Genomic DNA, 16,323 nt, shown 5'->3' with positions numbered 1-16,323 from the left:
CTCTGCACCCTCTCAGTGTTGTCCACATCCCTCTTGAAGTGGGGTGCCCAGAACTGGACACAGTACTCCAGCTGTGGCCTGACCAGTGTCGCGTAGAGGGGGAGGATCACCTCCTTGGCCCTACCTGAGATACACCTGTGGATGCACGATAGGGTCCAGTTAGCCCTGCCAACCGTGACCTTGCATTGTCGGCCCATGTTCATCTTGGCGTCAGTGATGACTCCAAGATCCCTTTCTGCCTCCGTGCTCTCAAGAAGGGAGTTTCCCATCTTATAAGTTTGTTAGCCCACCCTTGCAACCTATCCAGGTCTTGCTGCAGTCTTTCCCTCCCTACTAGCATGCCCACCTCACCCCAAATTTGGTATCATCAGCAAATTTGAACAGGTTGCTTTTCACCCTGTCGTCCAAATCACTGATAAAGAAATTGAACAGTGCGGGACCAAGCCCTGGGGCACTCCACTGCCCACTTCCCCACAGGTCGAATATGACCCGTCCACCACCACCCTCTAAGTACTACCCTTCAGACAATTAGCAATCCATCTGACCGTGTAGGCATCGATGCCACAGTCACCTAGCTTTTTTAATGAGGACGGGGTGGGAGACAGTGTCAAAGGCCTTGCTGAAGTCCAGAAAGACTACATCCATGGAGATACCTGCATCCAATGCTTTTGTGACCTGATCGTAAAAGGCAATCACGTTGGTCTGACATGACCTGCCCCTAATGAAACCGTGCTGGTTGCTCTTGAGCATCATCCCCGATGCCGGCCCATCACAGATGTGCTCCTTGATGATCTTCTCAAAGAGTTTCCCCAGGATTGAGGTAAGACTGACAGGCCTATAGTTGCCCGGGTCCTCCCTCCTCCCTTTCTTAAAAATGGGGACCACATTGGCTATCTTCCAATCATTTGGCACCTGGCCTGAGCACCACAAGCGCTCGTAAAGCCATGCCAAGGGCCCAGCAATAACTCCTGCTAGCTCCCTCAACACCCTGGGGTGGAGAGGATCTGGACCTGCTGATTTGAACACATCCAGCCCCTCCAGAAGCACTCTAACCTGGTCCTCCTCAACCTTAGGTCTTGAGGCATTCCCCCCGAGTACGTCTTGAATCACAGTGGGGGAGTCCCTGTCCCTGCACAAGAAAACGGAGGTGAAGAATTTGTTAAAGAGGTCTGCCCTTAGTGATCTCAGGAAGGGACATATCAAACACTCTTTGTACCCTCTCCCATTTGCTCCTGCTTGTATGTATCCAGACCTGCAAATGCAGTGTCCCCTGAAAAGCCATTTGGAGGGTGTCCCCTGCAGCCATGCATGCACACCCTGGAGACAGAAGTCTTGAAGGCAACCACAGGGAGTGCCTAGAGTAGCTTTTCTGCCACATTTTTGGATTTGACACATGTAAGCAGGAACAGGATAGCTGGACATATTTGAGATTGTGCCTCTGCAATAATACTGGAGAAGTAGTGTAGAGGCTGTCCGACTGGTGGCCTGCAAGCTACATCCAGCCCACAAGGGATTAACATGTGGCCCCTGGGCTCCTGCCCAGTTGCCACTCATCCCATTGCTCCTGCAGGTCTAGCAACCAGGATCTCCACGTTCTCCCTCCATCCTCTGAGTTTTCCTTCCTGCCCCAGCTCCTGAGCATAAGGCAGAACCAGGCAACATGAGAGTGCTATATGTTTAGTTGAGCAGGGGGAGATCCAAGCTACATACTCGGTAAGAGAGAGGCCAGTCTATCCACACTATGTGCACCTCCAGGATAGAAGCTGAGCTGTTCACACAAAAGAGAGCCAGGCTGCTCTCACTGCCTGTGTGGCCAGGGACAGCCAGGCCGCTTGGGCTGCCTGTGCAGTAAGAGTGGGACCAGTATACATGCACTCTACATTTAGGCAAGAGGGAGACTGTTCACACTGTATGCCCAGCAGGGGTCAGCCAGACTGCTACCACTGCCCACACAGCTCGGGGAAAGTAAGGCTGCCCATGTGACTGGGGCCTCCAAAGAAGGCACCTGGAGGGTTTGGGGCCCTTGGGTTTGTGACCTGCAGGATGTGCAACCCCCTGCTGTCCAAAACTTGGAGGGCACTGTGAGGTAGAGCGAAAGAAGTCTTGGGAAGACTAATCAAGCACTTGCCTATGAGGAAGGGTTGCTAACATTTCAGATTAGTGCCTGAATGTTCCAGGTTCTTTTCTTACACAGAACAGAAAAATTCTGATTTTAGACAGGATTTTTAGAGAACAACGGTGTTCACTTTTCTTCTGGCAACTATTTTAAATTCCGCTTAAAAGCAGGCTTTCAAAGAGAACCAAGCAGGACTGGCTATAATCCTAGATGAGGGCAAAGGCACTGCTCATTAAAAGATATGCCAAAACCCTGAGCAAGCCCAAATCAACAACACAGATGAAGCCAGATGTCAACAGTGATGGGTATTTAGTTCATTCATGGCTCAGTGAATCATCTGCCCCACTCTTTGTCTCATAATGATCTGGTCATTTGCCAGGAAGCAGCCACAGAATTTATTTGTAGTGCAATACTTTTCCTTATTACTGCAATAAAGATGGCAAGTTCCAGTGGCAAGCAGAAAGAACAATATTACCAAGGGGTTTTAAGGTTCTATAAAACTTGGGAAACTTGTCCTATCATTTCTCCCTGGAAGAATCTAACTAAATATACAAACGTGGCTTAATATAAGCCATGCTGAAAACTGGAGAGCTATGAAACCCATGGTCTCCCTAACAGCCAGAGAAGACAGAAATAGCCCCAACATTCCACAGAAATGGAAAATGATACATTGTTATTACAGGACTTCAATTTCAAATACAGGCAACCCCTGCTTAACACTGTTTCACTTAGCGCTATTTCACTGTAACGCTCATTTTAAATTGATACATGATTTCACTTAGTGCTCAGCGAGTCTCATTATAACGCTTCCGGTTGCTGTCTTGGGTCATTAAAAACACTTGGGGTCACCATCTTGGATCAAACACTTTTGGTTTCACTTAAACACTCAAACACTTTTGGTTTCACTTAACACTCGCTTCGCTTAATGCTCATTTTTTCAGGAATCAATTAAGAGTGCTAAGCGGGGGTTGCCTGTAATGCTAAACAATGTTTCCAAAGCCAAACAGCAGATGAAACCATCCCCTTTATGTCAAGGAAGTTTGATAAAGGTCCACAAAGAGAACCATATTTACTCTCAGGGAAAAGTATGTTTTGGATAAGCCTGGTAACAGTTTCCTTTTCAATATCATGATTCTGGCTCCTGACTCTAAGGATTTGCAAAACTGAGCTTTAACTATGAGTTTTTAATACTGAGCTTAGGGAGAAGAAAAGAAGTGTGCTTAATAAGGTAGCAACATCATCAAGGATGTGGCTGATCTGGCAACACTTCTTAAAACAGCTTAAAGGGAGTGAAATGTGTGGGGAACTTAAAAAGCTCTTACGAGGCAGTGGAAAATTCAAAGGAGCCAGTTGTTTAATTGTTCAGAGGCTCATGTTACACAAGTCTGATGTTAGAAGTCCAAATAAACTCTTGGTAATCTCGTTGGGTCTGAGTGATTTCTAAACAACAGATGGCACCAGAAGATGAATGTGCTAAGAAAATACCCTGAGTGGAATAGTGGAGTAGACAAAACCACTACCAGATCTGAAACGTTGCAAAAACGATACTTCACTCTGTACCTGCAAGCAACAGGTGCCAGCCATAAAGAAGACTCATAAGTAGCTTTATTTATGAGAAAAGCCAATTCTGAAGAATTTGATGGTTTTCATAATTTTCAGGTAAGTCAGGCAGAGAAACTAATTATGAAAGTGTAATGAAGATATTTGAGAAATGCTAACCTTCACATGAAAGCAAGGACAGTATACATAAAAAGGTGAAAACAAGATACGTCTACATTATACATTTCTGTGTAGAGATACTTGAGGAAGGCCTAAACAAGCCTATGTACTACATATCTTGCATATTAAATGCAGTATAGCTGCATTAGGCTCAGCACCAACTTTAGACACCCTGGACACATCCTCACATGCAGAGAGGCATCCCTTGGGTGCATCTACATGTGGTATTACAGTGATGTGGTAAACTCTGGTGCAGTTTGCATGGGAGTCAGCTGCTCCTGGGCCCAGAATTTGCATGTGCTCCTACTTTGAGCCCAGGGATAAGCAGGCTCAGGCTGGCAGGGGGCCATGGGAGTCAGCCCTGGGCTCTGGGTGGTGACAGTAAGCAGCAAAGGGGTTAGCTGGGGCACAAGGGTGATAAAGTGCAGGGCTAGGTGGCAGGCAGCCCCCGAACTTTAGCATCCTCATGCCCCATAGATACCCTGTCACCATCTAAACTAAATTGGGTGGAGTAAATTACTCCACCATAGGTTAGTACTGTCCCTGATAGTACTATCCAATGGCAGAGTTAATTAATTTACTCTGCCCTAATACCAGTGCATGTGTAGGCTGTCAAGGTTCCTTGGGTGAATCTGATATCTTTTATTAGACCAACCCAAATGGTTGGAGAATAGTTATTAAGCAAGCTTTCGGGTTCAAAAACCCTTCGTCAGGCTAAGGAAGTTTCAGCAGTTGGTGCGTACTCTTCCTGGATGGAATGAAAAGTAAAGAAGCCAGGGGCTGGGCTGGCCTGCATACAAGACAGGTAGTCAGTGAAAATGTAGACTGAAGAGTCAATGGGTGTGTAGGCTGTGATACTTTACTGAAAAGCTAATTAGTCAACTCCACAGTAGAGCACTAGTTTATGCACCCCCTGGCACTTAACAATACTCACTTTGGATTCACACCAAATTGGTCCCTTCCAGACCTATGTGACTCTTGCACATCAGAAACTAGCAACAGTTGGGACATTCAAGCTGGTAGTCTCTCAGTGGTATGTCTAAAACAGTGGTTTTCAACCTGTTGTCTGTGGACACCTAGGAATCCTCAAACTGTGTCTAAGGGGTAGGCAAAAGATGACTATGATCAATAAAAAGTATGTGAATACTCACACTTACAAATCGAAGTTGCCTACACCTCTATTCAAAAATTTTTAGGAGTCTGCAAATGAAAAAAGTTTGAAAACCCCAGGTCTAGAACTAGCAGAAAGGTTCTCAACTATGAAATCTGAATCTTTGCCTTACCTGATAGATTTTTAAGTTTGTTGACCTAAATACATTATATGTTTACTTTGGCTTTCTTTAACAGGGCTAGGGGCAGGCAAAGTCCGGCCCACAGGCCGGACCTGGCTGGCAGTGGAATCCATTTCCCAGCAGTCCCTGCCCATATGACTGGGGCCAGTTTCCACGGAGACCCTGGCAGCAGCTTTGCTGTGACAGCGCAAAGCTGGAGTTTCCATGGAGACTGGCTCCAGCAAAGCTGGCAGGGCGCACATCAGGGCGAGGAGATGCTCTGGAGCCTCTGGGATCTCACGGCAGTGACGGTGTGGTCCAGAGCTAGGGCACAGCCACGCATGCTCTGGGCAGGGGCATGCAGGCTGCAGATCGTAGCTCTGCCCTGGCTCCTTGCAGCAGTGACAGCGTGGTCCAGAGCCAGGATAGAGCCATGATCTACTGCCTGCACACCCCTTACTGATTGTCATATGTGTTAGGACAACCTGTCTCTTGAGGAATTAAAATAGAACACGCATAGAGAGTTTAGTATGTTAAGTAAGATCCTAATACAGGGTGATGAATTCCTTTAGTGAGCTGGCAATGGAATTTTAGAACTGCCCTTACAATCCAGGAGTCTCCTTTGCTGACAACTCCATGATTACTTGCAGAGAAATATGAAATAGTAATACCTGTAACACTTAAAGTTTGTAAAGTATGATGTCAGGTCAACTCAGGGCTGTCCAACAGGCAGCCTGCAGGTTGCATGCAGCCTGAGGGGTTAATTTGTGGCCCTTGGGTTCCCACCAGGATGTACCCCCACTGCTCTGGCTACAGCAGCAACCTGCATCTCTAGGCTCTTCCTCCTCTGGCTTCCACTTTCTGTCCTCACCCCAGGGGGCAGGGCAGTGTGGTGCAGCACAGCCTGTGGTGCTGGTCTAATCTGTGGCTCAGCATGCCCATGCAATATAGTGCAGTATGGGAGCCTATGGACAGGGAGATGAGGGTGAGGGCCAGGGCACTTAGTGCAGTGCAATGGGGGGCATGGGGTGCTCACATGCATGCATTGCAACAGGGGGGGCATCCATGTGGCATGCAGCTCAGGGGGGCCTGTGGCTTATGTTGGTGTGGCCAACGCAAAACAGTGTGCAGACCTCAGCTGCTTACAAATTGGACAGCCCTGATCTAACAACAGCCCTGTAAATTAAGGGTATGGACAAATGTGCATTTGTAGCAGCTCCAAAATGAGAGCACAGCAGCTGTTATACTGTAATGTGCAGCGATAAGAGTCCGTTAAGTCTCCCTCACTTTGACCCTGGAGGAAGCACTCATGTGTGGCTGCAGGCTAGTGAAATAGCTGCTGTGAGGACCTGCGTTGATTTTGAAGCCGCTACAAATGGACAGATGTCCATACTCTAAACCTGAGGAGCAGCTGGAGTAGGGGCTGCCCAGGGGGATTAGAGTTCTGGTAGTCCATATTGTTGCAGCTTCTATTACTGCATCATCTAGGAACTTAGCGTCCCTTTGTGCTGGGCGGGCACTACATAAATGCAGAAGGAAAAGATGGTGCTTCCTCTGGCCAGCTTCAGTCTAAAACCAGAGATAATGGATGAGTACAGGCACACACAGGAGTATGGGAAATCAATGAGGCAATATTGGTTAGCCTAACTGGCAGTGCTCAGAGCAGTTCAGCAGCTGAAAGTGTGCTAAGTGTCTTTCTTTTTACAGGCATCATGGAAAAGAAGTTTTAATGAGGGGATTGAAGCAAGTGAATGATGTAGCACTGCAGATATTTATGGGAACTTCTGGACATGCAGTGCATTTTGGGATATGGCAACGCTTGTTTGAAAATCAGTCATGTAGGCAAATAAGACTGTCCTTGTGAGGCAGAAGTCAACCTTTTGATCCTGAAGGGGAGATGACAGATAGGGAGGGGAGTAGGCTATGAAGGAGTTTGGAAGCAAAGAAAAGCAGCTTATGTCTGTCTTGAAAGAGAAGACAAGGTTCTTTGGGTAAATCTGACATCTTTTATAAGACCAACTTAAATACTTGGGCGAAAAAAAATTTAAGCAAGCTTTTGGGTTTAAAAACCCTTCGTCAGGCTGAGGAAGTTTCTGCAGTTGATGTGTGCTCTTCCTGGATTAAATGAAAAGTCTTCCTGGACTGTTTATTCCATCCAAGAGGAACACACATCAACTGCAGAAACTTCCTCAGCCTGATGAAGGATTTTTAAACCCAAAAGCTTGCTTAAAACAAAATTTCCAACTATTTAAGTTGGTCTAATAAATTATATCAGATTCACCCAAAGACCCTTGTCTGCCTATGTCCTTAGACCAATACAGCTACAACCTACACCCTTGAAAGAGAAGAGGGAGCCAATGAAGGGATGGAAAGAGAGTGTAGACATGCTCAGGGCAATAGAAAAATGATATGCTCAGCAATATTGTGTATAGACATCAGCTGGGCAAGATAGCATTTATTAGGGTCAGAGAAAAAGGATGTTGCAGTAACTGAGATATGATACAGAGAGAGAATCCAGAGAGACTTCAGCTCCCACAAGCAAAAAAGCCATTAGGAACAAGGCAGAAACTCTATCAGAGTACATGCACCTGCCCACAAGAGGTCCATTATTTCTTTTAAAATGTATACAGCCCAAAAACTGGCTGGTTCTGTCCACTCCCCAAACCACATGCAATAGTCGTTATGGTAACAGCTGGGTATCACTACTGTTGTTATTATAGACATGAGGTAATAATGAAGGTCATGCAGATCCATTAGCAAAGAAGAACAAGCCCATATCAGGGAAGAGTGTAATATGAAAAATGAGGAAATAACTTGCACATTATTCCTTCTCTCTTCAGAGATGTATTGAGCAGGATATTTAGACAGAAACTTCTCACCAGAATAGGTGGAGCTGCTGCAGTCTGTATTTTAAGTGATTCCTGTTGGCTCTCCTCTTCTAAGCTGGTTTAGAAAAAGTGGCTCTGAAGAAAGGGGGCCATCTGACACAAAAAATGAAAATGAAATGTAAGGGAGAATACACACACACACTCACAGATATACACACAGTTGTTATATACACTGTTATTATGTATACCTGTATATCATTTGCCAGCAAAAACTGGAACAAAATGGTATCTCATTAAAATCCAGGCTTTTAGCTACGGAGATTAACTATATGAATCTCTCCTTTACACACGGGAGTCTTGTTTCTAAACTGAGACTCACAACACGCTAAAAATTTAGCTGTAGGAATGTAAAACATTGGAGAGACAAGGATATTAATATAGAGACTTGGCTGCACATAGCATGCCCAGATAAAAGAGACTAAGTAATTTTCAAAGATGAGAATATGTAGTTTCTTTGTCTATGCCATATATCAATATAAGAAATGAAATGCAGCTTGTGTTAATGTTGATGTTGTCAGTGACAACTGTGCTGATGTAGCATAAAAAAAATCCTGAAAGGAATTCTGTCAAGATAGCCCACAATTTGACCTTTCCTTTGTATTTTTCTGTTGCTTTGCAACAAATCAGAGATTCAACATAGTTTTTCCAAATGAATATTTTCAGTGGGCTGGAAGAACTGTGATCAAATAACTGCAATAGCATTGCTCTACTGGTTTTGTTAGTAGCTGCTTCATTCACTAGTAAGAGTAGCATGAGACTTAATTCACTAGCATCGCTAAAGTGTTTTGATATAATTAAATAGATTTGTATCCTGTTAGTGCAAAATATTATATGTGAGTAATGTTATAACAACTGCAAGCACTACAGTGGAGGCAAATATTTTTAAAAGGTAGTGAGAACATGGTAAGGAAAATTTTCTAAATTTGGAATTTCTAAATAATAATTGATGCAGGGGGAAAATCATAAAAAACCCCAAAAAAGTTTAAAAGGAGACTCAGAATATTACTAAATCACAGATTTCAGAATAACTAAAAGTTATATTACAGCCTGTCGTTCTACTCCCAGTCTTCTATTCACACAGCACTCAGGATGGTATTGTTGCTACTGCAATTCTACTTAATATGATCCTAAATGGTGAAGGTCAAAATCTGAGAGGTCACAATGATGGGAAGCAGATGAAATCCTCTGGGAATCAATCCATTGTAGGAGAATAAGAAATTCTGTGTTCTGCATTATGTTCAAAAGATACCCTGTGCACTTCTAATGCCGAAATAGGAGACGCTGCATATTGATTCTCATACATAATAAATGAGAGCAGTTAGTTTTCTGGCATCATTTTTGTCACGACTAATGGAAAACTGAAATAAAAACTGGTTAGTCTTCATTGGATCATAGAAAGGGAAGATGGATAAGCCCTATTGGGTTTGAGAATCCATTTTTCTGCAATCAAGTATTCTGCAATCAAGTATCTCTCCCCAGTGCACAGAGGCCTCGAATCAAGAAACACACGTACTAAAGTACGCAGGTAGCTGAATACAAGTGGACCTAATTGAGCACACGATTAAAGTGAAGCACATACTTTGCAGAATTGGCACCAGAGTGAGGAGTAAACTGTCAATAAAGCAGAACCTTAAAGCCTACCCTGGTGATAAAGGAAAAATATGTCCACTGTTGGAAGACTGGGGCACGGGGCTCAAACCAGCCAAAGAGGAGTACACAGAGTGGTGCATCAAGGAGCAATAATTGGGAGGAAAAAATGAAGAAATGAAGATGGAGAAAGAAAGAGAGAAAGTTGAAAAGTTTGTGGGCACAGCAGAGGGGAATACAAGGTGTAGATATGACAAGTGGGGCTTGAGTCCAAAAGCACCAGCCCCCATCCCAGCCTTTATCTGTAGATTTCCTCATCGTTACAAATTTATTTCACAGCCCAAAGGATTGTGTTAGACTAGGGCTCAGAAACAGTTGGTAAAGGCACATACAAGTAAGCAGCACCCCCATGAAAACCTCCATTGTGAACCATACGTAACTAATGAGGGGATATCTATGTGGATCTCTAGGCTAGGGGTTGGAAATCTATAGTTTGTGGGCCAGAGCCAGCCTGTGGCACCTTTTGATGTAGCCTGAAGACATGGGGTTTGGTCACACTTGGACTGGGGGGCTTCAGCTGTAGGCACTTTCTCCATGCCACTGTGGGGATGAGAGCCACCAGTGGCAGGACTCACCCCACAATGGCTCATTCTAGCCCACAGCCGGAAAAAGTTTCCTTCCCCTGCTTTAGGACCTGAGATCGTAAACTGCTGCACTCCTCTCAGGGAGGTTTTAACTCAGGTGCCAGTGATACCATAATTTAAATGTTAATAATGCTTAATGATTTCATTCTTCATGTAGGAAAGTAGAGGAGAGATCATAGACAGGCGCAAATTTTAGTTTAGCATCACCACTAACATGGGTGACTGGTGCCTTCTAATACTGGGGTGGGGGGCAACAACAGCTGATCACCAACCTTGCAGGGGGGGTCCCCCAGTGGCCGATTGCCCCCAGCAACCAATTGCTGACCGGGGGTAGGGGTCCCCCAGCAGCCGATCCTAGAAGCACTGCTGGCACTTCTCTCAGGGGGACATGGCTAATCTCAGGGGATGCATGTGCACCCGCGTGCACCCCCTACGCATCACCAATGACCACTAATCTCTTCCCTTGATTCAAGAAGGACAAGCCAAGCTCAAGAAGTTGAGCAGAGCCCCTGGGCACATATAAGCTCCAGTGAGGTAGCTCAAGGAGTTGGTCTAATAACAGGTATCATCTCTGAACCAAGAGTTCTAGACTTTTGCATTTCTTACATGATCGTATTCTGAATTTAAGTACGTTCTACTGTAAGACTCACATGGAAAAGAACCACTACCTCTTTACTCCTAGCATGATCCCTGTGAACATAGAGCTATTATGTGTGAATTTTTTTTATTTTGCAAATTTGGTATTCTTGGAAGCAAACCAGTACTAAGTAGAATGCAAGCAGGCAGTGTGAAAGCTTTCTACCACAGCCTTATCATTGCACAGCAATCAGAATCAACAATTTATTAGCGAACAGTTAGAATCTTTGCTATCCTGATTCTAAGCAAAGAGGAGAAGGAGAAGGCAAATAAATTAAGCTCAACTTTTGTTCCAAGAAGTCTAATGCACATAAAAAATGGAGACAGGACCACTACAAATGCAGACTGGTAGAAAGGAGCTGAATACAAATCTCCAGAAAGAGGCTAGTGCAGTAAATTGGCATGCAGCTTTTTTATGCTTTTTAGCTGATGCATGAAGAATTGCTAAATAATTGTTGCACATACAAAATATTTCTGGACTAATTAGAGCTGATTTTTGGAAAGACAGCATTTCCTACGTGGCTTGGCCCTCTCTGTTTTGTAATTATAGTGTCTCAGCATAGTTGTGTAGCTGAGACTGGATGTCCAGGCTGCAGCCGTAGGCCTGGGCCCTTTTTGCTGTTTCACAGCTATTGCGTTTCAACCACACTGTGTGGCTGAACCCCAGCCACATGTTTGGTTGGCAGATTTGGACCAGGGTGAAGCCTGACGTGGTTTGAGTCAGGGTGAAACCAGGTTCTACTTTTTGATCCAGACCTCAGTGCAGTATCAGCCTGACAAGCTTTTGTTGCCCAGTTCAGGCCCGGTGAGATAGGCCTGGGTCTCCTTCTGTCCCTTTTTGTAGTTTATGTCCCAGCCAAGCACTGTGGTTGGGCACCAGTTGCAATTCAGGCCCAAGCCAAGATAGACCTAACCTTTCCTCTGAGCTCTTTTACAATTTTCTGCCCAACAGAGCTGGGATGGGGACTAGGAATTTTGGGATACAGTCTGCTGATGAAAGCCACAGTTAACCCCTCAAAGCCACCATGCAGAAGTGGAGGTTGGCACTCTACCACCTCTCCAGGAGCAACACAGCCCCTTGCAATGCAGAAGGACCCACACTCTTGAGCAGCTTCTCGCAGTGCAGTGAACCCTAGGAGAAGCTCATAGGGCTCTCCAGTGTGGGCCCCCTCTCCAGCGCATTGCTGAAGGGCAGGTGTAGGGGTACAGGCCCCCAGAACTACCCATTGGGGAGCCCCAAGTCCCAGACAGTCTGGGTATGGGTGAAGCCTCTCACAACAGGGTGCCACCTAAAGATTTCACTTTGTAGTTAGTAGTGTTTCAAAATTATAGTTAGTGTTTTCTTTTGGGGGTTTTTTTGTTTTTACTCTGTGTAATAAATTTGGGTTTTTATGTTTACAATGCATAAGGAGGGGATCTTATTTATACAGGACGCCCCAGCAAATTTGGTGTTCCCAGATGCACATGTGTACTCCAAGCTACACCAAGATATTCAGAAATACAGAATGCACAGACTGTATGTCTGGGTTCCATAAACCTCCTTGAAGATCTGCCAAACTCAGAAAGGCTGTACATGAATCAAGCTGTAATTTAAAAAACATATATAATTTAGATAATTTATGAGTTTCAGATTAACCCTGGTATAACTCCAGTGATGTCAAAGGAGATGCTCCAGAAATGAGTGTAGCCCACTGTCCAGGTTAAACTAAAGACCTAGATTATTGCAATAATGTTTTAGTCCTGTCCATTTGAAATACTGGAATGTATCTTGTAACTCCAAAATGGGAAAGCAGAATGTTATATTTAGTCTTCAGAAGCTCTGTTCCCAGTCAGAGACCCTGCGAGGTATCAATTGGGAAGACTTCCTACAAATGGTGAGAAATTGGCGAAGAACAACATTTAAAATGGAAAGGTTGGCATGCTCTCAGATCCATAACTGAGGCATGGCAGAGGTGACAATACCTTGCTAGAAGTTCATTAAGGGCTAAATTGTACAATTTGTAATAGAGGCTATGAGAAAATGCACTTGCACTATCCTACCAAAAGTTCACACAGCTGGAATGTATCTGAGATTGTTGTGAGGTGAACTATAAATCAACCTTTGAAAGTTTGGTTTTCCTAGGTTGTGAGAGAATGCTCTGGCCTACCTGCCTCACCTGAGATGGCTAATGCTGTACAGATAGTAGCCTGGAGCAGTTTTTGACCTCCAATTCAAAAACTGAGATTATGCTGGGCTCAGCACACAGTGCAGAAAAGGTGGGTTGCCTGCATCACCTTCCCCAACCTCTTTGTATGTTCATGTAGCAATACATATAAGAACTATTCACGTTGAAGCTAATGATTTCAGTAGATGCAACATAAGGTTCATAGTGGTATGACAATATACAGGGATGTTATTCTTTGTGTCACAGCCTATCACTATGATGATGATGATGCCACTCTAAGCCAGTCATTTAATAGATGAAAGCAAAATTAAAACAATTCCAAAATAATGAAGAAAACACATTTCTTAGTTCTTTGCTCTGCTGGAGTGAAGTTTTAGATACAACTAGAGTTTTCTTTCTGAATACAAAATTTCTTTGTCCACGTGCTGCAGTGTGTTAGCAATATTTTTTTTGTTTGTTAGCAAGATCACACCACTTAGAGCATACACAAAACATGTTTATATTTTACATTATAATACATTTATAAATGTTTAAATTTTACATTGTGTTTTACTTATGTCTACATTAACTAAACAGAGAGAGAAATCACAGGAATGTGCTCACTCCCTTACTAAATAAATCACTCCATACATCTTCCTCAATGTTATAGTCTCACAAGGTACAATGCAAATCTAATTGAGTTTCAGTCTTACTACATCTACAAACCTAAGAAAGAATACTTGCTACAAAGCCTTCCAAAATTAGAACAACTAATATGAACAGAAAGTTTGTGAGGAGTATTTTAGAAAGGGGTTTTTTTAATAATGATGTCAGCCATTGTAATGTTAGACTGCACCACAAATCCCTGTTCAAGGGTTTCTGGTGAAATTAAGGAAGAGATGTATTTAGATGCATAGTGATGCAGCAATAGGCTAGCATTTGTCATGATACAATGCAACAGAGAAATCTCCTAAAACAGGGAGAAACAAGCCAATGTGCAAATGCTTGCTTCATCCACCCTGCTAGCGCACTGCAGTTCATGAGTCACCCCAAAATGCTGTAGAAACAGAGACAATAAAGTTATTCTGCAGCACATACTGTTAAACAGATCAAAAACAGTGCTCTTTGCACACTGAATGCTAACAGTACCATGATACCCATAAAACATTTCTCACAAACAACTGCAGTAAGTGAGAGTCCTTGCAGTGAGCCAATACTTACAGTATCAGACAGGACAAACCACTGTATTTAACTGTTTCTTCATATTCTGCTTCCATATACTGTTCTGTTTATTATGCATCTCTTCCACTGACTGCTTGTGTCTCTCAGCATCTGGAGCTCAAATGATCTTGGCCCTTTTCCCCCTTCTGCAAAATCAGCGGTTTCAGAGTGATGCATGACACTGCTGCAGCCTTGCTGTATCCAAACAAATTCAATGCAGCAGGCGTTTTAGCTCCCCCTTCCCAGTTACCTCTCTCTCCCTGTCTCTCTCACCCTCTCTCTCTTAAAGAGATACTGCCCTGGACTAATCTCCTGTTTCAATAGCATAGAAAATCTGCAGATTTTGCTTATCTGTTGAATAAAGTAAAATCCAAAAAGAAAGCCATTTTAAAAATACTAAATTTTGATTTACACAGTCTCAAGACTATCTCCCCGACAAGATCATATGTAACCCTATTATCTCCATCTGCATTAACTGATCAATATAATTTAAGTCTCTTTATTAAAGCAAATCTTCTCATCTCCATTTATATTGACTGTTTTCTTCTTGCAACTTCAGCAGTAAAACTGAACAGCCCTTTTTTATTTTTCTCATGTTTGTGCTATGATGTTGTCTGTGAAAAGCTTTACATTTCAAATACAGGTTTTCATGATTTGAATAAATTTCCTTGAAAACTTCTTTATTATAGCTTTTTGTAACATCTCTGTTGTTCCTCTTCTAGCTCTTTCATTTAAGAACTGTATATCATTTTCATACTCTTCAGATTACGTATGTGAATTCTTACATGTTGACTAAAGCATGACTATTATCAGCTGCATTCTGGTTTTGGTTCCTCTTCCAAGTTGGCAGAGGCAGTCATTAGTATATCTTCCTCTGAAAGTGTAATGTGATATTTATAGAGCATAAAGCAGACCAGAGAATGACAGGAGACCAGAGCAGACAGGAGAGTAGAGATGTAGGTATTTTATCTATAACCCAAATATAAGCTTAATTTTTATCAGTAAACCATTTTCTGTTTAGTAGGAAGAGGGGGGAGACAGTATATTTCCAAGATTACCCATTATTCTACCTATAGTGACCTATGCTAAGCTAATCCTTCCTGGTAGCCAAGGAAAACTAGGTATCTTTCCCTTTGATGCTTCTCTGGCTCAGCCATAGAACAATGCTACATAGAAAAACACAAGATACTTTCTCCTCTACTGCGAGGGAGGAACTGTGACCTGTCTTCATGGTGTTTCTGACCACTGCCAATCATCATTTTAAATATTAATATGTTAGCATAGAGATCAAAAGGGGTCAGAGCCCTGTTGAGTTGGATGCTGTACAGACAAATACCAAATCATGTTTCTGCCCAGAGAATGTAACAATGAGAAAAGGCCCCAAACATCTTTGAGTTAGGTAATCCCAAGCATAGGAACATAGCCATGTGAAAATGGGTCCTTGCTGAAATCATGAATTGATTATTAAAATTGTATGACTAATAATGCATGACTCCTAGTGCAGTACAGCCTTATACTTGAAGGTAAAGGGTATACAAGAGGCAAACCTGCAGAGGCAGATCCACTGGAGATGCAGTCGTATGGCTGCACCCCCTTTTTTTGGACTGGACCATGCTGCAGGAGCTTCTGGGGACTTTTTAAAGTTCCCAGAGCAGGTGAGAATCATCCCTTCCCAGTGCTCAGAGGCACCTCCCCACTCCTTGCTTTCCCCCACCTTCCCTGCTAGGGGTGTACCAATAGAGATTTTTTGGGGCCAATACCAATGGCCGATTTTTAAGGAACCATATTGGCTGATACTGATCTGATTCCAATACACAGCCAGGCACCTTGGAGACCAACGTTGGGCTGGTAAGTCTGGTGTGGGGGAAGGGGTGGAGGAGAGGGAAGGGGTATGCAGGGGGGAAGATCGAAGCCCCCGCGGTGAGGGAGGGAGTGGGGGCAGGAGCAGGCACAGGCGCTGCTAAAATGGGGTAGGGCAGGGTGCAGGATGGAACCACGAGTAACTTGTCTGAGGTGGGGAGAGGTGTCTCCTGTCGCTTCATGCACCCTGGGAGTGTGGGGGAGTGTGCCTCCTGATCTGCACCGGGGAGGCGGGGG

At 43.8% G+C, this 16,323-nt stretch overlaps 1 long non-coding RNA gene across 2 annotated transcripts in view; it reads left to right on the top strand.

The window, feature by feature from the left end:
- The window catches only part of LOC112549219, a 56,024-nt gene that overhangs the window by 17,887 nt on the left and 21,814 nt on the right, over positions 1–16,323 (top strand). The window contains exon 1 of one of the 2 annotated variants that reach the window (XR_003092580.1): positions 15,141–15,182. The exons of the other annotated variant lie outside the window; for it this stretch is intronic. This is a non-coding gene — a long non-coding RNA (uncharacterized LOC112549219). Of the gene's footprint in view, positions 1–15,140; positions 15,183–16,323 lie in introns of those variants that run through there. 2 annotated transcript variants of the gene reach the window in all.

Source organism: Alligator sinensis, unplaced genomic scaffold (genome assembly GCF_000455745.1).
Source record: "Alligator sinensis unplaced genomic scaffold, ASM45574v1 scaffold777_1, whole genome shotgun sequence".
In the NCBI taxonomy this organism is placed as follows: domain Eukaryota; kingdom Metazoa; phylum Chordata; order Crocodylia; family Alligatoridae; genus Alligator; species Alligator sinensis.
Note: the sequence above shows the minus strand (reverse complement) of the source record. Positions and strands in the feature narration are given on the sequence as shown.